This window comes from Heptranchias perlo, chromosome 15, assembly GCF_035084215.1.
Source record: "Heptranchias perlo isolate sHepPer1 chromosome 15, sHepPer1.hap1, whole genome shotgun sequence".
NCBI lineage: Eukaryota > Metazoa > Chordata > Chondrichthyes > Hexanchiformes > Hexanchidae > Heptranchias > Heptranchias perlo.
Window position 1 is genome coordinate 34,122,536 of NC_090339.1, and position 23,508 is coordinate 34,146,043.

A 23,508-nucleotide genomic window follows, 5' to 3' on the forward strand; every position below is an offset into this window, starting at 1 on the left:
AAATAAATGACAGCCAGATTCCAAAGGAAACTACTATTACAAATGAACAAATCATACAGTATGTGTTTGCTTGAATGTGGCGTGGCGCTTCCTCTCAAGCTCTTAAATCAATTCAAACTTCATTGCAACATTTTGTATCAATCTAGGTTGGAATATAGAATTTATCAGCAGCTGGCTTCTAACCTACTTATGTATTGTAACTAGATTTAAAAAAGGATAGCCACCAAGCCAAAACAAAATTACTTCCTTTTTTGTCACGTTACTCCTGTCACATTTGAATGTGGGCCTTGTGGCAGTCTTAAACATTGAAACTGCATTTATTCCTGATGTGACAATGTGCTGGTATTCCTGGCATGACAATGTTGGAAGACTAGGTTATAACCTTGTAGGGAAATGCTCTTTTGCGACATGTTTTTGCCATGAGTTGACTCTAATCATACTAAAGGATTGTGGTCAGAACATACCATAAATGCAATTCCATATAAATATGGCTATAGCTTCTGTAGTACTCAGAAAATGCTTACAAATTCTTTTTCAATTGTGGAATAAGCTATCTCTCATGGCACCTGCTTGGAACTTAGGTAAACAACTGGGTGTTTCTTCCCAGGGTCAGTTACTTGTCTCAGTAGAGTGTAGCCAGGGGTAGACCAGACGGGGAAGACCCTAATAATTCCAATAACTTTATTAAACATCTCAATATTAAAGACACTTACACATATTATAACTAAGAATCTGCAATATAAGCAGGTTATAAGAGGTCATGTTCAGGACAAAATTAGAACCTGTGAACAGACATTAACGGACTAACATTGTGCAAGGACAGACAGGGCATGTCCGGGGCATCGAGCCAAACAGTCAGGGGATGATCAGGAGACTTACAAACACATTAGACTAGTTGAGAAAAGAAGGGATAGTAAGGTACAAACCATGAGAAAAGCAATGATTGTGTCATGCTGGTGCACTAAAGAAGATTACATAATCTACAAGGTGACTTATTGGGTTAACGTGTTACATACTAATTAAAAATAACCAGAACGTGTTGACATGTTATCATCCTGCTAGCAAGATATTACTAACACTATAAAATGGTACAACATACAAAAGCTCAGGAGACGTAAACTTCTAGCTTCAACTAGGGTAAGCAGATTAGAACTGTGTGCTTACAAGTTTTCCTGATGGGTCCTCCCCATGATTATCTGTCCATTACAGTAATCTCATGGTCACTATATGAAGTGGGTTGTGTAATATGATTAAGAAGAAGATTAAACCGACGTCTCATTGTTTCCTAGTTTTTGAGCTTGTTTAAAAAGGGGTCTGCACACAGATCATCCTGAAAAACCCAGTGTATATTTAGCCTATTAAAACCTAACAAAGGACCAGTGCCGCTGATTTATTGGTGTGGAATGTGAATATACTGCCCTCCACCCCATCCCCTCACCTTTTCAAAACTACTGTCATCACCTTCCTCCTCAAAAAACTCAACCGTATATCCTGTGTCCTTGCAAACACGCCCATCTCCAATCTGCCTTTCCTCTCCAAATCCGTACCCATCTTTCCTGCAACTCCATGTTTCAATGTCTCCATGATGTGGAGATGCCGGTGATGGACTGGGGTTGACAATTGTAAACAATTTTACAACACCAAGTTATAGTCCAGCAATTTTATTTTAAATTCACAAGCTTTCGGAGGCTTCCTCCTTCCTCAGGTGAACGATGTCGAAAATGTCAATGTCTCCAGTCAGATTTCTGCTCCTGCCACAGCACTAAAACTACCCTAATCAGTCACAAATGACATCCTGTGACAGTGGTGCACAATCCCTCCTCATCCTTCTTAACTGCAGTCTTTGACATGGTCAACCACACCATCATCGTCCAACACCTCTCCTCTGTTGTCCAACTCAGTGGGACTGCCCTCACTTGGTTCCACTCTTACTTATACAATTGTAGCCAAAGCATCTCCACCAATGGCTTCTCTTCACGCCCCCGCACCATTACGCCTGGAGTCCCCCAAGGATCTAACCATAGCCCCCTCCTCATCTATATGCTGCCCCTTGGCGACATCATGGGATCAGATTCCACACGTATGCTGACAACATCCAGCTCTATCTCTCCACCACCTCTCTGGACCCCTCCACCGCCTCTGTTGTCACAGTGCTTGTCGGACATCGAATCATTTTCTCCAGTTAAATATTGAGAAGACTGAAGCCATCGTCATCGACCCCCACCACAAACTCTGTATGCCTGCCACTGATTCCATCACCTTCCCTGGCTACGGTCTTAGGTTGAACCTGATAGTTTGCAACCTCAGTTTGACCCCAAACTAAGTTTCTGACCCCATATCCCCTTCCTCACAAAGACCATCTCTAACATCTCCTGCCTTCCCCCCCACTCCTGTCTCAGCACATCTGCTGATGAAATACTCATCCATGCTCCTCCAGATTCGACTATTCCAATGCTCTCCTGGCCAACCTCCCATCCTCCATAAACTTCAGCTCATCCACAACTCTCCTGCCAATGTCCTCTCCGGCACCAAGTCCCACTCAACCATGACCCTCATGCTCACTGACTTACATTGGCTTCCGGTTCCCCCAATGCCTCAAATTTAAAATTCTCATGATTAAATCCCTTCTTGGCCTCCCCCCTCCTTACCTCTGTGACTTCCTCCACCCTACAACCCTTCCAGAAGCCTCTGTTCCTCCAACTCTGACTTCTTGTGCATCACCCACTTTCTTCCTTCACCATTGGTGACCGTGCCTTCAGCTGCTTAGGCCCTATATTCTGGAATTCCTTCCCTAAACCTCTCCACTCCCCCTCTCATCCTTTAAGATCCATCTTAAAACCAAGCTTTTGGTCACCCATCCTAACATCTGATTTGGCTAGGTGTCTATTTTTGTCTGATTATGCTTCTGTGCAGCACCTAGGGATGTTTTTCTATGCTAAAGGTGCTATGTTAATGCAAGTTATAGAATAGAAACATAAAATCTTGCAGCACAGAAGGAGGCCGTTCAGCCCATCGTGCCTGTGCCGGCCCTTTGAAAGAGCTATCCAATTAGTCCCACTCCCCTGCTCTTTTCCCACAGCCCTGCAAATGATTCCTTTCTCAAGTACATATCCAATTCCCTATTGAAAGTCACTACTGAATCTGCTTCCACCACCATTTGTGGCAGTGCATTCCAGATCATCATAACTCGGTGTGTAAAAAAAAATTCTCCTCCTCTCCCCCCTGGGTCGTCTGCCAATTATCTTAAATCTGTGTCCTCTGGTTATCTTCCCTCTTGCTAGTCGAAACAGCTTCTCCCTGTCTACTCTATCAAAACTCTTCATAATTTTGAACACCTCTATCAAATCACCCCTCACTGAAACATAAAATTCGTAGAGGGCTTGATAGGGTAGATGCTGAGAGGCTGTTTCCTCTGGCTGGAGAGTCTACAACTAGGGGTCATAGTCTCAAGATAAGGGATCGGTCATTTAGGACCGAGATGAGGAAAAATTTCTTCACTCAGAGGGTTGTGAATCTTTGGAATTCTCTACCCCAGAGGGCTGTGGATGCTCAGTCGTTGAATATATTCAAAACTGAGATCGATAGATTTGTGGACACTAAGCGAATCAAAGGATATGGTGATAGGGCAGGAAAGTGGAGTTGAGGTAGAAGATCAGCCATGATCTTATTGAATGGTGGAGCAGGCTCAAGAGGCCATATTGCCTACTCCTGCTCCTATTTCTTATGTGCCGAGTAGAACAATCTCAGTTTCTCCAGGTAACTGAAGTCTTTTATCCTTGGTACCATTCTAGTAAATATCCTTTGCATCCTCTCTAAGGCCTTGACAACCTTCCTAAAGTGTGGTGGCAGAATTAGACACAATACACTAGCTGAGGTCTAACCAGTGATTTATAAAGGTTTGGCATAACTTCCTTGCTTTTGTACTCTATGCCTCTATTTATAAAGCCAAGGATCCCATATGCAATTTTAATAGCCTTCTCAACTTGTCCTGCCACCTTCAAAGATTTCTGTATATGAACCATCAGATCTCTCTGTTCCTGCGCCCCCCCCTTAAAATTGTACAATTTAGTTTATATTGCCTCTCTTCATTCTTCCTTCCAAAATGCATCACTTCACACTTCTCTGCATTAGATTTAATCTGCCATGTGTCTGCCCATTTCACCAGTCTGTTTATGTCCTCCCGACGTCTAATACTATCCTTCTCACTGTTGTTATTGTCGCTGTGAAAGATCAAGAATGATTGGGACAAGCTAGCACAGGATCAGCTCACATGGCATTTTAAGCCTTTCAAAAGTATTTTCTACATCAAGGGATCAAACCAATTAATTGGGCTTCACCTTGTGGGTCAGGCAGTTAATGGCGTAATTAGGAATGAATCTACAAAAACAGTCAAACCGAGGAATGCCCTGGCTTGTTGTTTGGTTATGCGGTGGCCTCAACAGTCAACCCTGTTTTGCTTAACTGAGTTAATACATCAGAGGTGTTCCAACCATGTCCAACTAAAAATGGCTATGTCATCAATGTATACTACGTGCAATGCCTAGCCCATCAGAACTGAATCCACTGTAATGTGGTGGTTGTATTTATCATTCTGAAGGACATTTCAAAACTCCAGCAATGAGAGTGTAAAAAATGCAGAGTGCAACTGGGCCTCTGCCTTAAGTGGAACCTGCTAATAACCTTACATGAGGTCTAGTCTCAGATACCTCACATCCCCAGTATCTTCTCAATGCAAGGCATCAGGTAGGAGTCAGATTCTGCCAAGTCATTTAATTCATCACAATCTACACAGAATCCTGTTGACTTGTACATCTTAGGGACTAGTAACACAGAGAATGACTACAGACTCTGAAACAGCCAGATTACTCCCAGGTCCTGTATCTCCATAACTGGGGTATGCAGAAGTTCCAACCTGCCCAAAAGCCCTCCAGAGGATTTCAGGGCACTTATGTTCAACACCCATCCGTAACATCACCGTTGGGCAAAAAAAAAATCGTACTGATGAGCGCAAATGTCCCACTGGTTAATCGTGAAGCAGTCAATAATCAGTTCTATTCACAACAGAGTTAGAAGAGCTTCCAATCAACATGAGAAGTAGTACAAAATCACAATTACTCAAAGTATTTAAAACCCAGCAATAATCATACAACAAACCAATCAAATAATGTGAGTCTATGCCTCTGTCACTGAATAAGGGAACCAATTTAGCAATGTAAACACTGTGAACTGGTGTACAGATGGCAACCAATATAGATGCATCAAGTGTAAAAGCACTTTTAGTCAACCCGTTTGTATTTGGCATTTCGTTCCTGATAAGATGCACTTGCTCTGAAGACCACTATAACAGCTGCACTGTACATACACCACCCTACTGCTCATGGCTGAGCACTGCTGCAGGCAAGTTGCATACAGGTTGGACAAGAAGAAACAGCATCTTATAGAATGGCTTAACCACTTAATTGGTTGTGTTACTGAAACGAGCTACTGCTGTTCATTACAGCTTCACTGTTGCAAGCAAAACCACCCACCTCTAATATATAAAGGGGCAGTTCACAACATGTAACATGGTTTATGCTTTTAGCACGAGGCAAATAATTGGCCAGTGTCAAGAGCTCCGCGTTTAGAAACCACCCCCTTGCAACTATGTGAACCTACATTTGCTGAGGCAAAGAAAGCGTGAGGTATTCCGTACATGCAGTCCCCCGTATAAATGTGTTTATGGTTTGTAACAAACCAATTATGGCTTTCAATTTTTGGTTCAACCCTCACTGAATATTTAGAAAAGCTGCCGCTCCCCTCCACTCGCTCAATCCAAATTCTCTTGCATATCCAAACTGCAATGCGAAATTTGACAGTTAGTTAATTGATGGAAGGGCATAATCCTGAGGTTGCCACCATCATAGATGCCAGACTTCAGCCAGTTTGATTCACTCCACAAGATAGCAAGAAACAGCCGAGTGCACTGGACACAGCAAAGGCTACAGTCCCGACAACATCCCGGCTGTAGTGCTGAAGACCTGTGCTCTAGAACTAGCCGCCCCCCTAGCCAAGCTGTTCCAGTACAGTCAAAACACTGGCATCTACCCAACAATGTGGAAAATTGCCCAGGTATGTTCTGTCCACAAAAAGCAGGACAAATCCAACCCGGCCAATTACCGCCATATCAACCTACTTTCACTCATCAGCAAAGTGATGGAAGGAGTCATCAACAGTGCTATCAAATGGCACTTACTCACCAATAACATGCACATCATTGCTCAGTTTGGGCTCCACCAGGACCACTCAGCTCCAGACTTCATTGCAGCCTTGGTCCAAACTTGAACACAAGAGCTGAATTCCAGAGGTGAGATTAGAGTGACTGCCCTTGACATCAAGGCAGCATTCGACCGAGGAGCCCTAGTAAAACTGAAGTAATTGGCTGGAGTCATACCTGGCATAAAGGACGCCAATCACCTCAGCTCCAGGACATCGCAGCACAAGTTCCTCAGGGCGGTGTTCCTGGCCCAACTATCTTCAGTTGCTTCATCAGTGACCTTCTCTCCATCATAAGGTCAGAAGTGGGGCTGTTCGCTGATGATTGTACAGTGTTCAGCTCCATTCACAATCCCTCAGATAATGAAGTAGTCCATGCCCGCATGCAGCAAGACCTGGACAACATCCAGGCTTGGGTTGATAAGTAGCAAGTAACATTCACGCCACACAAGTGCCAGGTAATGACCATAGAATGATTAAGCACAGAAGGCGGCCATTTGGCACATCGTGCCTGTGCCAGCTCTTTGAAAGAGCTATCCAATTCGTCCCATTCCCCTGATCTTTTCCATAGCCCTGCAAATTTTCCCCCTTCAAGTATTTATCCAATTCCCTTTTGAAGTAATTATTGAATCTGATTCAACTACCCTTTCATGCAGGGCATTCCAGATCATAACAACTCACTGCATAAGTTTCCCCCCCCCCCCCCCCCCCCACCTCATGCCGCCTCTGGTTCTTTTGCCAATTACCTTAAATCTGTGTCCTGTGGTCACCAACCCTTCTGCCACTGGAAACAATTTCTCCTTATTTACTCTAACTAAACCCTTCATGATTTTGAACGTAACTGTCTTTCATCCCTGGTAACATTCTAGTAAATCTCCTCTGCACCCTCTCTAAGGCCTTGACACCCTTCTTAAAGTGTGGTGCCCAGAATTAGCCACAATATTTCAGCTGGGGTCTAACCACCTCCCCTTGACATTCAATGGCATTACCATCACCAAGTCCCCCACCATCACATCCTGAGAGTCACCACTGACCAGAAACTTAACTGGACCAGCCACATAAATGCCGTGGCTACTAGTGCAGGTCAGAGGCTGGGCATTTTGTGGCAAGTGGCTCCCTCCCGACTACCCAAAGCCTCCCCACCACCTACATGGCACAAGTCAGGAATGTGATGGAATACTCTCCACTTGCCTGGATGCGTGCAGCTGCAACAACATTGAAGCTCGACACCATCAAGGACAAAGCAATTTGTTTGATCGGCACCCCATCCACTAGCTTAAACATCCACTCCCTCCACCATTGGTATACTGTGGCTGCAGCGTGTACTATCTACAGGACGCACTGCACCAAGTTGCCAAGGTTTCTTCGGCAGCGTCTCCCAAACCCGCAACCTCTACCACCTAGAAGGACAAGTGCAGCAGGTGCATGGGAACACCATCACCTGCACGTTTCTCAAGAAATCACACACCATGACTTGGACCTATAGCGCCTTTCCTTCATCGTTGCTGGATCAAAATCCTGGAACGCCCTACCTAACAGCATTGTGAGAGTACCTTCACAATGTAGGATGCAGTGGCTCAAGGAGGCAGCTTACTACCACCTTCTCAAGGGCAACTAGGGATGGGTAATTAGTGCCAGCCTTGCCAGCAACACCCATATCCTGTGAATTAATATAAAAAAATAATAATCTGGTCCTCAAGGGAAAATCTGGCCTAATGGGATGATCCCTTTTTCATGCCAGAGTCTGTATCCAGCTGAGGTGGGTCACCTGAGAGCTCCCCATTGTGCCATATTGGGAAGAAAGCCAATAGACCTGGTGAGATCTTTCAGGAGGCATAGACCTGGCTCCAGTCTGAGATAACTGTGGCCATAATAGAGTGCATCTGGCTCTGAATTGGTCATTTCTAAGGGGATGTTTGAATAGTAAGCTGTGTAATAGCTGTGGAAACTTGGAGGGAGGGCCATGAGCTGGAGATGAGGCAACAATCACTTGGGTCTGAACTGCTCAGTAATCAAGTCTGAAATTTGGGAATCCTCCCTTCAGTTTTGGTTGAAGCGTATTTGTGGCTGTTGCCCATCCAGGACAACTTGGAGATCCTAATGTCCAGGTCACTGGATAGTAGGGCTAGTGCCATGAGAGGCAGCAATTGAAATAGGTAGAGAAAATGGGGGGGAATGTTCATCTTTACTGTCTTCACCCTACTCAACAGTAATATGGGCAAGTTGTTCCATCTGGTTAGGTAGCAGTATATGTTGGTAAAGGGAAGTTCCTTAAGTACAGAGTGGTGAGTTTCAGTCCGATACATGTGCCAAGCTAATTGAAGCCAGGCTCTGACCATACAAAGGGTTAGGATTTCTGTATCTGTGAGGGAACATTATGTATAAGCAACATATCCTCTGTTTTAGTGTAGTGGAGTCTACTGCAACCAGAGCATTGTCCACATTCTTTGATACTTTGAAAGATGCTCAGGCAGTGACTTTTTCTTTTTAAAAAAGGAATTTTACCGTGATTACTAGCACGACATTCAACCTGAGCTAGCTCAGTTCTAGAAAATTTAAATTAAAATGTTTGCTCTGAAACACACATCCGAACCAAATCCAGAACCTTCATCACGACTACACATCAGTTTGAAGAGTCAGCTGCTGTGTGGTTAATATGCATGACCACATGCCCTACTGTCTGACAAGCTGTGGCATTCAGCATGAGATATTTTACTTAAATGAGTAAAAGAAACATCGAATAATAATCATGATTTCAACCACCCCCAAATAAACTGGCAAGAAGAGGTAGATCACTGCTGGATCTAGTAATTGGAAATGAACCAATGCAGATAAGTGAAGTAAGCATGGGGGTACATCTAGGCAATAGTGATCATAACATACTAAGGTTTAAAATAATGACTGAGAAAGACATAAGACAAAGACCAAAGTAATAGATTGGAAAACAGCAAATTTTGAGGGGATGAGAATGGAACCAGGGAAGGTAAATTAGAAAAAAAAAATTGATAGACAAAGAGATCAAACAGCAGTGGGAAATATTTAAAATGGTGATTATATTTCTCCTGAACTCATTCCTCTTAAAAAAAAGGAAACCAGCTAATAACAAAATACCATGGATGAATAAAAGGGCAGCAGGCACATGGGATCACCACCACCTGCACGTTCCCCTCCAAGTCACACACCATCCCAACTTAGAAATATATTGCCGTTCCTTCATCGTCGCTGGGTCAAAATCCTGGAACTCCTTTCCTAACAGCACTGTGGAAGAACCTTCACCACACGGACTGCAACGGTTCAAGAAGGTGGCTCATCACCACCTTCTCAAGGGCAATTAGGATAGGCAATAAATGCTGGCCTTGCCAGCGATGCCCACATCCTATGAACGAATAAAAAAAGGTCAGGGTGAAATTGAAACTAAAGAAAAAGGCACATTCTAAATACATAAACAAAAAAGGAGTGGATTACAAAAGGGAACGAAATCAAAAAAAATTAGGAAAGCAAAGAGGAGACAGAACAAGTCCAGGGAACTATAAACTAGTTAGCTTAACGTCAGTGATGAGTAAAGATTCCATTATCTTTCCTAAAAGATTTAATAAAAAAACACCTAGAAAACAAAAATATAATAAAGAGTAGTCAGCACAGATTTCAGAAGGCAAAATCATGCTTGACCAACCTTATTGAATTCTTTGAAGTAACAGAAAGTGTAGACAACGGTAATGTAAATATTTGGATTTTCAAAAGTCCGTCGATAATGGTACCACATTGTAGACTCATGGCTAAGGTCAGAGCACGTGGAATCAGGGGACAGGTAGCAGAATGGATAGTAAGTTTTCTACAAAACTGAAAATAGAGTGGGGGTTAAGGGGAGCTACTCAGACTGGCAAAAGGTGGAAAGGAGTGTTCCACAGGGATTGGTGTTGGCTCCACTGTTGTTCACCATTTACATAAACGATTTGGACTCAGGAATCAGACATATAGGGCCCGATTTTACCAGGGGTGCGGGTTCTCGGCGGGTGGGCCAGCGGGCGCGTTAGTGGGTTTCCCGCGCGATCGTAGCAGGCAACACACTAATTGGAGCCACTTAACTGCACCTCCGGGTTCCACGCTACGATCTGTCAGCTGGAGGCACTCTATTTAAAGGGGCAGTCCTCCACTGACAGATGCTGCAACAAATTTGAAAACTTACAGCATGGAGCAGCCCAGGGGGAAGGCTGCTCCCAGTTTAATGATGCCTCACCCCAGGTATCAATACATGGGGTGAGGAGGAGGGGGAGGACAGAGATCTTCCACCCGGCGGGCGGGAGGAAGCGGCCTGCCTCTGCCACCAAGAAGGCCTGGCTCGAGGTGGCAGAGGAGGTCACCAGCCCCACTAACGTATCGCCCACCTGCATACAGTGCAGGAGGCGCTCCAATGACATCAGTAGGTCAGCCACAGTGAGAACACGTAGTCTTTCCCCTACACACCGTCTGCCACAACACCGCCACCACCCCACATCTCCTTTGGCACTGCCAACACTACTCTGTCACATCACCCCTCATACCCACTCAAACCCCATCCCCATCTTACCTGCACCTACTCACCTCGCGAGTACTCACCCCGCCACTACCACGCAACCCAACCCTCATACAATCTCATGGCTCTATCCCATACTCACCCTCTTGTGCATCTCGCTCACAGCATGCCTCACTCAACCTGCCACCATCTGTGCTGCAGCCACAGGGCATGCATCACATATGTGCAGTAGGCAGCGTAAGGCAAACGTGCCGTGAGCATGAAGGGGATGCACAAGGGTGTTTGAGGGTTTATCATGGGTGTTACCTATATTGAATATCAGAACAACTCACAGCACACGTTGTATTGGCACCACTACTGCCATGTCTTCGCGAATCCTGTCTGTTTTGCGCAATAATGCCCGCTCCTGTGTATCACTATGTGGACCCACCACTGATGCCACCCACTGTCACCGCAGAGTGGGTGTGGGTGTTTTTGCAGTGCTCTTCTGCGCAGACGACTGAGAGACATCGGCGATGTCCCCGGTTGCACCCTGGAAGGCTGCGGAGGAGAAGTTCGGGAGGGCAGTGGTGACTTTGACAGCGACAGGTAGGAGGATGGTGCATGGGCCAGCCGGGAGCAGCTCGGCATGAAAGAGGCTGCAGATGTCCACGGCTACATGGCGAGTGACTCTGAGCCTCCGTGTGCACTGCTGCTCAGAGAGGTCCAGGAGGCTGAGCCTCGGTCTGTGGAACGTGTGGCGAGGGTAGTGCCCTCTGCGACACAGCTCTCTCTGCGGTAGCCCTCCCTCCTGCTGTACAGGTGGATGTGTCACAGCACTCTGTTGTGGAGCTCCACGTGTCAGAGGTGGACGGGGTGGATGGCGAGGCTGGTGAGGCTGGTGATGCTGTTCGCCCTCCGAGGAGGTCATGACTGCAGCTACGGTGGCCCCCATCCGTAAGATGTACATGTGAGGGGGTCCGCAAGGTAGGTACATGTCTCCGGACCCCAGGGTAAGTGTGCAGGTTGGTGACTTCGATCATCAGGAGGAGGGTGGTGGAGGCCAAACTTTGTCCCAAGTGACAGAGCGGCCTCCTGCAATGGCTGAGGGTCTCCCCTCCCCCCACCCCACCTGTCAAATGGACCTTTGCAGCTGCCACAGGCTGACGGCTGCAACACGTCCATTTCAACTGGGACTGTTTCCCCCAGTGTGTGAAACAGTCCCATGTTTATCCAAAATCACACACAGTCCCTTAATCAGGTCAGCTGATGACCTGAACAACCAAAGTAAACACACTCAAGTGGCATCCCGTTGGCTTTAATTGCCTGCGGGATTCCCACCAGCGGGGGCTGAGCACGCACCCCCGTACGTCAGCGCGGAACCCGGACGTGGGCGGGATCGAGGCGCGATCCGGTCCCGCTCCGGGATTTCCGGGGCCCCCCTGCGGAGAACGCACCCGGTAGCGGGTGCTAAAATCGGGCCCATAATTTCAAAATTGTTGACAAAACCAAATTGGGGAGTATAGTTAATACAAAGGAAGAATGCATCAAAATGCAGGAAGACATTAATAAGCTTGCAGAATGGGCAGGTAATTGGCAAATGAATTTCAATATAGAAATGTGTGAGGTGGTGCATGTTGTTAGGGAGAATGATGAGGCCATATACTGCTTGGATAATATGAGTCTAAATGGGGTAGAGAAGCAAAGGGATCTAGGGGTATCATAGTAAGCACAGCACAGAAGGAGGCCATTCCGCCCATCGTGCCTGTGCCAGCTCTTTGAAAGAGCTATCCAATTAGTCCCATTTCCCTGCTCTTTCACCATAGCCTTGTAACTTTTTTCCCCTTCAAGTATTTATCCAATTCCCTTATGAGAGTTACTATTGAATCTGCTTCCACCACCCTTTCAGGCAGTGCATTCCAGATCATTACAACTCGCTGCGTAAAAAAAATGTTTACTCAGGTCGCCTCAGGCTCTTTTGCCGATCACCTTAAATCTGTGTCCTCTGGTTACCAACCCTTCTGCCACTGGAAACGGTTTCTCCTTATTTACCCTGTCAAAACCATTCATAATTTTGAACACTTCTATCAAATCTCCCCTTAACCTTCTCTGTACTAAGGAGAACAACCCCAGCTTCTCCACATAACTGAAGTCCCTCATCCCTGGCACCATTCTAGTAAATCTTTTGTGCACCCTCTAAGGCCTTGACATCCTTCCTAATGTGTGGTGCCCAGAATTGAACACAATGCTCCAACTGAGGCCTAACCAGTGTTTTGTAAAGATTTAGCATAACTTCCTTGTTTTTGTACTCTCTGCCTCTATTAATAAAGCCCAGGATCCCATAAACTTTAAAAAAAACCTTCTCAACTTGTCCTGCCACCTTCAAAGATTTGTGTATGTACACCCCCAGGTCTCTCTGTTCCTGCACACCCTTTAAAATTACACCATTTAGTTTATATTGCCTTTCCTCAGTCTTCCTACCAAAATGCATCAATTCACACTTCTCTGTGTTAAATTTCATCTGCCATGTGACTGCCCATATCACCAGTCCATCTGTATCCTCCTGAAGTCTGATACTACCCTCCACATTGTTTGCTACATTTCTGAGTTTCATGTCATCTGCAAACTTTGAAATTATACCCTATATACCCAAGTCCAGGTCATTAATATATATCAAAAAGAACAGTAGTCCGAATACTGACTCTTGGGGAACACCACTGTATACTTCCCTCCAGTCTGAAAATACAGATACGCAAAAAGTAGCGACGCAGTTTAATAAGGCCACAAAAAAGCAAACCAAGCACTAGGGTTCATTCCTGGAAGGATAGAATTGAACAGCAGAGAAGTTATGTTATACTTGTATAGAACCTTGGTTAGACCACACTTGGATTACTGTGCACAGTTCTGGTCCCCATATTATAAAAAATGACAGAGGCATTGGAGAGGGTGCAAAAAAGATTCACAAGGATGATACCAGAACTGAGAGTATATACTTATCAGGAAAGGCTGAACAGGCTGGGGCTCTTTTCTCTATTAAACAGGCTGAGGGGTGTCCTATAAGAGGTCTTTAAGATAATGAAAGGGTTGACAGGGTAGACGTAGAGAAAATGTTTCCAATGTGGGGGAGTCCAAAACATGAGGTCACAAATATAAGATAGTCACTAATAAATCCAATAGGGAATTCAGGAGAAACATCTTTACCCAAAGAGTGGTAAGAATGTGGAACATGCTACCACAAGGATTAGTTAAGGTAAATAGCATAGATGCATTTAAGGGGAAGCTAGATAAGCACGAGGGAGAAAGGAATACAACGGTACGCTGATGGGGTTAGATGAGGTAGGGAGGGAGGAGGCTCGTGTGGAGCATAAACCATGGACCAGTTGGGCCGAGTGGCCTGTTTCTGTGCTGTAGATTCAATGTAACTCGATGTAAAAGAGGAAACATGCTGTTGACAAAATGTCCGCAAGCCCTGTTAATTTGTTTTCAAACAAACAGTGGACCTGATGACATAAATCACATCTGAGTGCACCATTTGAAAATCACTGGTCCTCTCCTTCAAACAAAAAGGGTTAACCAAACACTTTCTCACTTCTGAATATTCTGATTTCTAAGTGCTTATTAACAAAACAAAAATCGTCATATGCCAAAGTCACCATAACATGTCCAACAATGCTAACATTTTCCAGGAAATTAAAATTTGAACAAGATTTTAGTGAGTGTAGGGTCTAGATGGCTGAAGGAACGGCCGTCAACGGTGAGGCGAAGGAAGTGGGGGATGCACAAGAGGCCGGAGTTGAAGGAATGCAGTGTTCTTGGAGGGTTGTAGAGCTGGAGGAGGTTACTGAGATAGCCATCATATGGTGTGGTGTATATGGTGCACATTTGTCATCATGCAACTTGTGTGATAGCATTACATAGAATGCTAAGATCAGGGAGAATTCATAATTCTTGCCCTACTCAGTGTATTTTAAAAAGCTGTACAACAATATGTATTTTATTGTCTATTTCAGGAATAAACTAAAAATAACAAAATGATTGTTTGATCATATAAAATTTTTCCAACAATAAAATACAATCGTGTTACAGGTGAGGAAATGTGCTTTTTTTAAAAATAAAACTGTTTAACCCTGCTGGCTGTTTTTTTAAAAAAAAACGTATTGCCCTGCTTGCTTACTTTTAAACAAAATTCATACATACCAATGTAGAAAACAGGCTAAAGATGGCCAACAGCTCCAAAATAAAACTGACAGCCCCAAATACAGGCCTTATGACAATATCCCATTACTTTTATTGCAGAAGGAAAAAAACTAAATTGCACAAAAGCAGGGAGTTGCGAGAGCAGAAAGCATGAGATTTCTTTCTAGTGGGAGTTGGGGGCATCCTCAGAAAATGTTGATACTGATACTTTATTTTGGAGCATTTTCTTACATAAGCCTCCTGTAATTCTGTCTTTCAAGCAAAATAAAATGTCTCCTGGAAGGGTAACAGATATTTTAATATAACTTAACACTGCCCAGTAAATCTGACCCCATGTTGATTTGTGAGCTGAAATCTACTAAAATTATCCCAAATGCACTAAATAAAACTGTCTCACTATTGTATCTGTCCCTGTCCTTAACCCCATGGCAGCCTGAAGCAGGCTTGAGGGCATGCTGATTCAACTATTTTAAATAAACATTTATTTTTAAAAAGGAGCTCCAGGAGAGATGGGGTGGGGGCATGTCAATGTCACAAACAAACCATGGAACTGAATTCTGATGAAGTCAGACCCAAGCATTAACCTGCTTTTACGTCACTTTAGATGCTGACCAACCTGCTGTGCATTTGGAACATTTTCTAACACATGAAGCTAAAAATTACTGCTGGTGATAAAAGCAGACTAATGCATAATGTGCTCATATGATGTTCCTCTGTCAATTATTTTAACTGTCTGGGGAAAGTCATTTAAAAATGTTAAGCATTCAGCCATTATTATCACCAAGTAATTTCTGGCCTATATTGCTCATGACTCTTGTCAAAAAGGTTTATTTTCTGAAAATAGAAACCATTGCACGCTGAATAAAACACTAAAGGCACAAAAACATGTCAAAAAACTCAACAAGGACTACGGCTCCCAGCTTGCATCCGTGTCTACTACTTCCAGAAATATTTTAATGATTGACTGCAAGACTAGCCATTCAAACTGTACCAGGACTTGCTGTTTGGAAGCCCTATGTGGGATGGAAAAGTATGACAATACTAAGCCAGAAACCCATTATTGGGCTTCTGAAAATAAATATAAGTGTCTTTTTGGACTAAAAACATCAAAAAACAAAGCATGACCATTTGAACTCAATTTGACAGAAAACAATGTAGATGTATATACAAGCAATTTTTTTAATGCAAGTTATGTTTATCAAACCAGCTATATTTTTATTTACTATTCCAGAGACAACCTCTTCCCACATCCCCAGTCATTCTTTTCATCCTCTCTCAGGAATAGTACACTGGTTTGTTTTTTTACTCCAAACATGCAGGCCTAATCTGAGATGTCTACATCCCCTGCATTCTCTTTAAACTTGATCAGCACTTGAACATATTGCCACTTTTCTTCCATCCTCATCCACCGCTCTACTAAACAAAAGGTCTTTTACAGACAAAATATTGTTTTCATTTACAGAATATTTTCAAATATATTGAAGACTAGCATGATTGCAAATAAATCATGTGAATGGCAGAGACAGATGTACCACACAGCAGAGACAGGTAGGAGATAGAGACAGATATAGATACAAATGGAAATAGGTAGACAGAGGCAGATAAGACAGAATAAAGTATAGGTTGAGAAGACAACATTTAGTTTAGCAATTCCCCTTGCTTCGAACGGAAATCCCTCCATGGCCTCGCCCCTCCCTATTTCTGCAACCTCCTCCAGCCCGAGAACCCTCAGAGATCTCTGCACTCCTCCAAATCTGGCATCTTGCACATCCCCAATTTTCATCACTCCACGAATGGTGACCGTACCTACAGCTGCCTAGGTCCTAAGCTCTGGAATTCCCTCCCTAAACTTCTCCATCTCTCTCTCCCCTCGTTTAAGATGCTCCTTAAAACCTACCTCTTTGACCAAGCTTTTGGTCACTTGTCCTAATATCTTATGAGGCTCAGCATCAAATTTTGTTTGACGATGCTCAAGTGAAGCACCTTGGGACGTTTTATGTTATGTTATGTTAAAAGGTGCTATATAAATGCAAGTTATTGTTATCTGATTCAAGCTCACAGCCACCAACCTCATATAAAATGACCCAATTTGTTTAGATTAAAAATCTACCAACTGTGAAAGGTGCAAAGTTAACCAGAATGCACAATTTTTTTAATTCAATATATTGGGGTGGGGAGGGGGGGGGGGGGAAAGAGAATGCTGTTCACAATTCATAGACATACTCAGGATGCATCAGCAGTGAACGCATTTTCAAATTTGCACTCTTACACAGCTGGTTGGTTCAACGAGTTTGTTAACATAATTTTGCATATTAACATAATGGCCACATATCCAAGGCATCGGCATGGCCAGACCCAACACTAATCCGGAGATACCAATTTCTATCAGCTCTCTACAATCAGCTCTCTACATGGTCTCTGACCGAAACTGGGAAAAGGTTGCAGTTGCTAATGCACCAGCTGTAACCCCACAACGAGCAGCGTTACAAACAACCGCGCGCGAGTCCGCTTCCCCGATTTACAAAATAAAACTTTTTTTTTTGCGAGGGTTGGGGCAGTAAGAGGACGATCCCCCACTCCTTCCAGGACAGACAGAGAGAAATAATCTAATTCGAATCATATATCAAATATGTGAGGACTCCGGTTCTGTCCAACTTACACTCCGCTCTGTAGTTGCTCTCAGCCGGTGTCTGATCGAGGACGCGCTCCCATCCTCCCACCGCGCGTCACTGAAGCGCAGTCTGAAGAAATTTACTCCAAGCGATCGGACCAGAAAGATATTCGAGCAAACGGAGGGGGGAAAAAAAACAAAATAACATTTATGAAGAAAGAGGAAAAAAGTAAACTTTGATCCAGCGAGCTCCGCCCTGTGGTTTTTTTTTTGCTTCTGGTTTAGAAACTTTTTTTGTCACATTGCGAACTTTGAAGGTGTCGCAAACTCTTGCCTGGATTAGTTAAGCTCAAACCTTGAAAGTCCCGGAAAGAACGCTTTTTTTTAAACCGAGGTTTCTGCTGCCTCAGCATGGCCGAGTGGAAACGTTCAACACCTGTGACTTCATCTCATTGGCGAGAAGCCCGGATTTTATTTACTTAGCATATGCAAATTTGGCATTTAGGAACATAGGAACAGGAGTAGGCCATTCAGCCCCTCGTGCCTGCTCCACCATTTGATAAGATCATGGCTGATCTGTGATCTAACTCCATATACCTGCCTTTGGCCCATATCCCTTAATACCTTTGGTTGGCAAAAAGCTATCGATCTCAGATTTAAATTTAGCAATTGAGCTAGTATCAATTGCCGTTTGCGGAAGAGAGTTCCAAACTTCTATCACCCTTTGTGTGTAGAAATGTTTTCTAATCTCACTCCTGAAAGGTCTGGCTCTAATTTTTAGACTGTGCCCCCGACTCCTAAAATCCCCAACCAGCGGAAATAGTTTCTATCCACCCTATCTGTTCCCCTCAATATCTTATAAACTTCGATCAGATCACCCCTTAACCTTCGAAACTCTAGAGAATACAACCCCAATTTGTGTAATCTCTCCTCATAACTTAACCCTTGAAGTCCGGGTATCATTCTAGTAAACCTACGCTGCACTCCCTCCAAGGCCAATATGTCCTTCCGAAGGTGCGGTGCCCAGAACTGCTCACAGTACTCCAGGTGCGGTCTAACCAGGGTTTTGTGTAGCTGCAGCATAACTTCTGCCCCCTTGTACTCCAGTCCTCTAGATATAAAGGCCAGCATTCCATTAGCCTTCTTGATTATTTTCTGCACCTGTTCATGACACTTCAACGATCTATGTACCTGTACCCCTGAGTCCCTTTGGACATCCACTGTTTTTAACTTTTTACCATTTAGAAAGTACCCTGTTCTATCCTTTTTTGATCCAAAGTGGATGACCTCACATTTGCCTACATTGAATTCCATTTGCCACAGTTTTGCCCATTCACCTAATCGATCAATATCTCTTTGTAATTTTATGTTTTCATCTACAGTACTTACAATACCACCAATCTTCGTGTCATCGGCGAACTTAGATATGAGACTTTGAAAGCCTTCATCTAAGTCGTTAATAAATATTGTGAATAATTGAGGCCCCAAGACAGATCCCTGCGGGACTCCACTGGTCGCATCCTGCCAATGTGAGTACCCATTATCCCTACTCTCTGTCGTCTTTCACTCAGCCAACTTCCTAACCAAGTCAGTACTTTTCCCTCGATTCCATGGGCTTCTATCTTAGTTAACAGTCTCTTATGTGGGTCCTTATCAAATGCCTTCTGGAAGTCCATATAAATAACATCCATTGACATTCCCCTGTCCACTACTTTAGTCACCTCTTCAAAAAATTCAATCAGGTTTGTCAGGCGCTACCTACCTTTCACAAATCCATGCTGGCTCTCTCTGATTAACTGAAAATTCTCGAGGTGTTCAGTCACCCTATCCTTAATTATAGACTCCAGCATTTTCCCCACAACAGATGTTAGGCTAACTGGTCTATAATTCCCCGGTTTCCCTCTCTCTCCTTTCATAAAAAGCGGAGTGACGTGCAATTTTCTAATCTAGAGGGACAGTTCCTGAATCTAGAGAACTTTGAAAGATTATAGTTAGGGCATCTGCAATGTGCTCACCTACTTCCTTTAAAACCCTGGGATGGAAACCATCTGGTCCTGGGGCTTTGTCACTCTTTAGTGCTATTATTTTCTTCATTACTGTTGCTTTACTTATGTTAATTTTATTGAGTCCCTGTCCCCGATTCAATATTAGTTTTCTTGGGATTTCCGGCATGCTATCCTCATTTTCTACTGTAAATACTGACGCAAAGTAATTGTTCAACATGTCCGCCGTTTCCCCATGGTCAATGACAATATCCCCACTTTCGGTTTTTAAGGGGTCAACACTGCTCTTGACCACCCTCTTTTTCCTAATGTAACTATAAAAGTTCTTCATATTGGTTTTGATATCCCTTGCAAGTTTCTTTTCATACTCTCTTTTTGTAGCTCTTACTATCTGTTTTGTGACCCTTTGTTGATCTTTGTATCTTTCCCATTCACCAGGATCTGTGCCATTTTTTGCCTTTTTGTATGCCCTTTCCTTATGTCTTATACTGTCCCTTACCTCTTTAGTTGTCCATGGCTGTTTTTTTTTTGGCAAGTAGAGTTCTTGCCCCTCAGGGGTATAAACCGATTCTGTATCACGTTAAATGTTTCTTTAAACATTTCCCACTGATCATCAGTCATTTTACCCATTAACAGATTTGCCCAGTTTACTGTGGACAGTCTCTGTCTCATCCCATTGAAGTCGGCCTTAGCCAAGTCTAGAATCTTAGCAACTGATTCACTTTTTTCCCTTTCAAACACTACCTTGAACTCGATCATGTTATGATCGCTATTGGATAGATGTTCACGCACAGTTAAGCTGTTAACTAAATCTGGTTCATTACTCATTACTAAATCTAATATGGCTTGCCCCCTTGTTGCCTCTAGGACATACTGCTGTAGAAAACTATCCCGGACACACTCAAGAAATTCACTACCTTTCTGACAGTTGCTAGTCTGCTTTTCCCAATCTATGTGAAGGTTAAAGTCCCCCATTAAGAACACTATGCCTTTGTTACACGCTTGTCTAATCTCTGCATTTATACAATCTAGCACTTCAGAGCTGCTGCCAGGGGTCCTATACACAACTCCCACTATAGTCTTAGATCCTTTCCTATTTCTCAATTCAACCCACAAGGTCTCTGTTGGCTGCTTACCTCTCGTTATATCCTCCTTTATCATTGAAGTGATTTCAACTCTAATCACTAAGGCTACTCCTTCCCCTCTTCTCTCCTGTCGACCTTATAACCCGGTATATTTAATTCCCAATCCTGACCATCCTGCAGCCATGTCTCAGTAATAGCTATCATATCATACCCTCCAATTTGAATTTGAACCTGTAGTTCATTTAATTTATTCCTTATACTCCGTGCATTTGTATATAGAACTCTTAGTTGGGCCACACACCCTAGCCTGACCTTCAGCTTTGATGCTGGGTTAATCGCCTTATGCCTTCTAGTTTTCACTTTATCTGTAGTGCCTAAACTACGCTTTTCCCTTTCACTTGTTCTTGAACAACTGTTTGTACTATTTGTATTGTAAATTTCCCCTGGGTCTTCCCCTCTCTTGCTGCTCTCAACTTTACTCCTTTCTGACTCCCCGCTCAGGTTCCCATCCCCCTGCCACTCTAGTTTAAACCTTCCCCAACAGCATAAGCAAACACCCCCGCGAGGACATTGGTCCCGGTCCTGCTCGGGTGTAACTCGTCCCGCTTGTACAGGTCCCACCTTCCCCAGAACCGGTCCTAATGTCCCAGGAATCTAAATCCCTCCCTCCTACACCATCCCTGCAGCCACGCATTCATCCAGTCTATTCTCCTGTTCCTATACTCACTAGCATGTGGCACTGGTAGTAATCCTGAGATCACTACCTTTGAAGTCCTGCTTTTTAATTTATCTCCTAACTCCTTAAATTCACCTTGCAGGACCTCATCCCTTTTTTTAATCTATGTCGTTGGTACCGATATGGACCATGACCACTGGCTGTTCACCCTCCCCCTCCAGAATGTCCTGCAGCCACTCCGTGACATCCTTGACCCTAGCACCAGGGAGGCAACATACCATCCTGGAGTCACATTTGCGGCCGCAGAAATGCCTATCTGTTCCCCTTACGATTGAATCCCCTATCACTATAGCCCTGCTACTCTTTTTCCTCCCCTCCTGTGCAGCAGAGCCACCTGTGGTGCCATGAACTTGGCTCTTGTTGCTTTCCCCGATAAGCCATCTCCCCCAACAGTATATCTGTTGGGGGAGATGGCTTATCAGGGGAAAGCGGTATATCTGTTTGAGAGGGAGATGGCCCCAGGGGACTCCTGCTCTACCTGCCTTGTCCTAGTTAATTCCAACCATTTTAGAGCATTGTGATCACAAAGCCTGTAGGCCAGCAGAGAGTTTAGTTAGTGAGCATTATTCAACGGATATGGTTTGTATTTGCAAGGAAATTTGTCGTTGTCACAAAGGCCCCATAGGTTTGAAGATTTGAGGTGAAGTGTCCCTGTCCAGTTCAAAAGTGATTATGAATGCAAGTTCTTTCTTTATCGCGCCTTTCACCACCTCGGGACAAGTAAGTATTTTTTGAAGTGTGGTCACTGTTGTAGGTAACGTGGCAGACAAATTGCGCACAGCAAGGTCCCACAAACAGCAATGTGCCACAAACAGCAATGAGATAATGACCAGATAGTCTTTTTAGTGATGTTGGTTGAGGGATAAATGTTGGCCAGGATTCCTGGAGAAGTCCCCTGCTCTTTGAAAAGTGCCATGGGATCTTTTATGTCCACCTTAGAGGGCAGATGGGGCCTCGGTTTAACATCTCATCTGAAAGACAGCTTTCCTTTGAATAGGTGGAGTGTTGGGGTCAGCTCAGTCCAGTCTGGATTTATGACCCACTCAAAAATCTACACCTGTTGAGTTGATTTTGATTTCTAAAAGCAGCTGTGCAGTAGGACTCATGCATTCCTAATGAATCCTGCCACTATGTAGTCTGTTACTTCAACAGGGGCCTTGGGCCCTGCAGCCTGCTAATTCTCAGCTATGAACTGTGTGTGACTCACTCCCCTGTGCAACACAAAAATAAAACTGAAAATACGCCCGCAGGTTGATCATTGCCTGAAAGAAAAGTGACTGGCCAGCTCTGATGGAAGGGCCACACCTTTTAATGTTAATCTATTTATCTTTCACATCCTGACTGAGTTGTGTATATAGTCATAATTTAATTGTTTTCAATTTTCAGATTTCTAACATTGAGTTTTTATTGGGAACATAAGAATGTTTGGTTTTATTTGCATTAAAAAAAATTATTAAGCCTGCCCTGCTTAATCTCCCAATTCCTAGCTGTATAATAGGACAAGGGAAAAGTACAGAGGCGAGCACCATGATTACCTAACACCCACCTACTGAATCTTCTAGCACAGTTACTGAAAGATGTATAGTTTGAGAAGTAATTCTGCCTCATGCCCCTTCCTCCAGTTAAGATATTTTAACTCTGCCTTTTCCAGAAAAAGACTAAAATACAAAATAAAAACAGAAACTGCTGGAAATACACAGCCACATCTGTCAGCACCTGTAGAGAAAAGACAGGTTATAATGTTTTGGGTGTGTAACCTTCACTCTGAAATAAACGGCATTTAAGAATGTTTTCTTTTTTATCCCCCTCCTCTCCTGCAGATACTGATTCTTGCTGGAGTACAGATTCACAGGCACTGGCAGTCCAGTGGGATTTTTCATGTGTGAGCTTACATAGTGAGTGTCAGCAGGCTAATCATCTGTAGCAGGAATCATAGCCTGTTCTCATCCGACATCCAGCAGGGGTTGTTGGATAGCAGTTAAGAATGGGAAGATAATTTTTCCCTCTCGAGCTGAGAATAATTGGAGTACCCAAATTGGGCCCTGACACAGTCAGCTATTTCTGCACAATCTGGATGATTTGGTCTGTATAGGGCACTGCAACTTTGTGAAAGCACCTGCTTCAGCCATAAG

The 23,508-nt window shown here is 43.8% G+C and overlaps 1 protein-coding gene across 1 annotated transcript in view; it reads right to left on the minus strand.

The window, feature by feature from the left end:
* Positions 1-17,964, minus strand: part of LOC137332984 (endoplasmic reticulum membrane adapter protein XK-like) — a 37,051-nt gene extending 19,087 nt beyond the window's left edge. The window contains exon 1 of the mRNA XM_067997045.1: positions 17,601-17,964. The gene's annotated coding sequence lies outside the window, so the exon portion shown is untranslated. The remainder of the gene's footprint in view (positions 1-17,600) is intronic.
* Between the last annotated feature and the right edge of the window lie 5,544 nt (positions 17,965-23,508).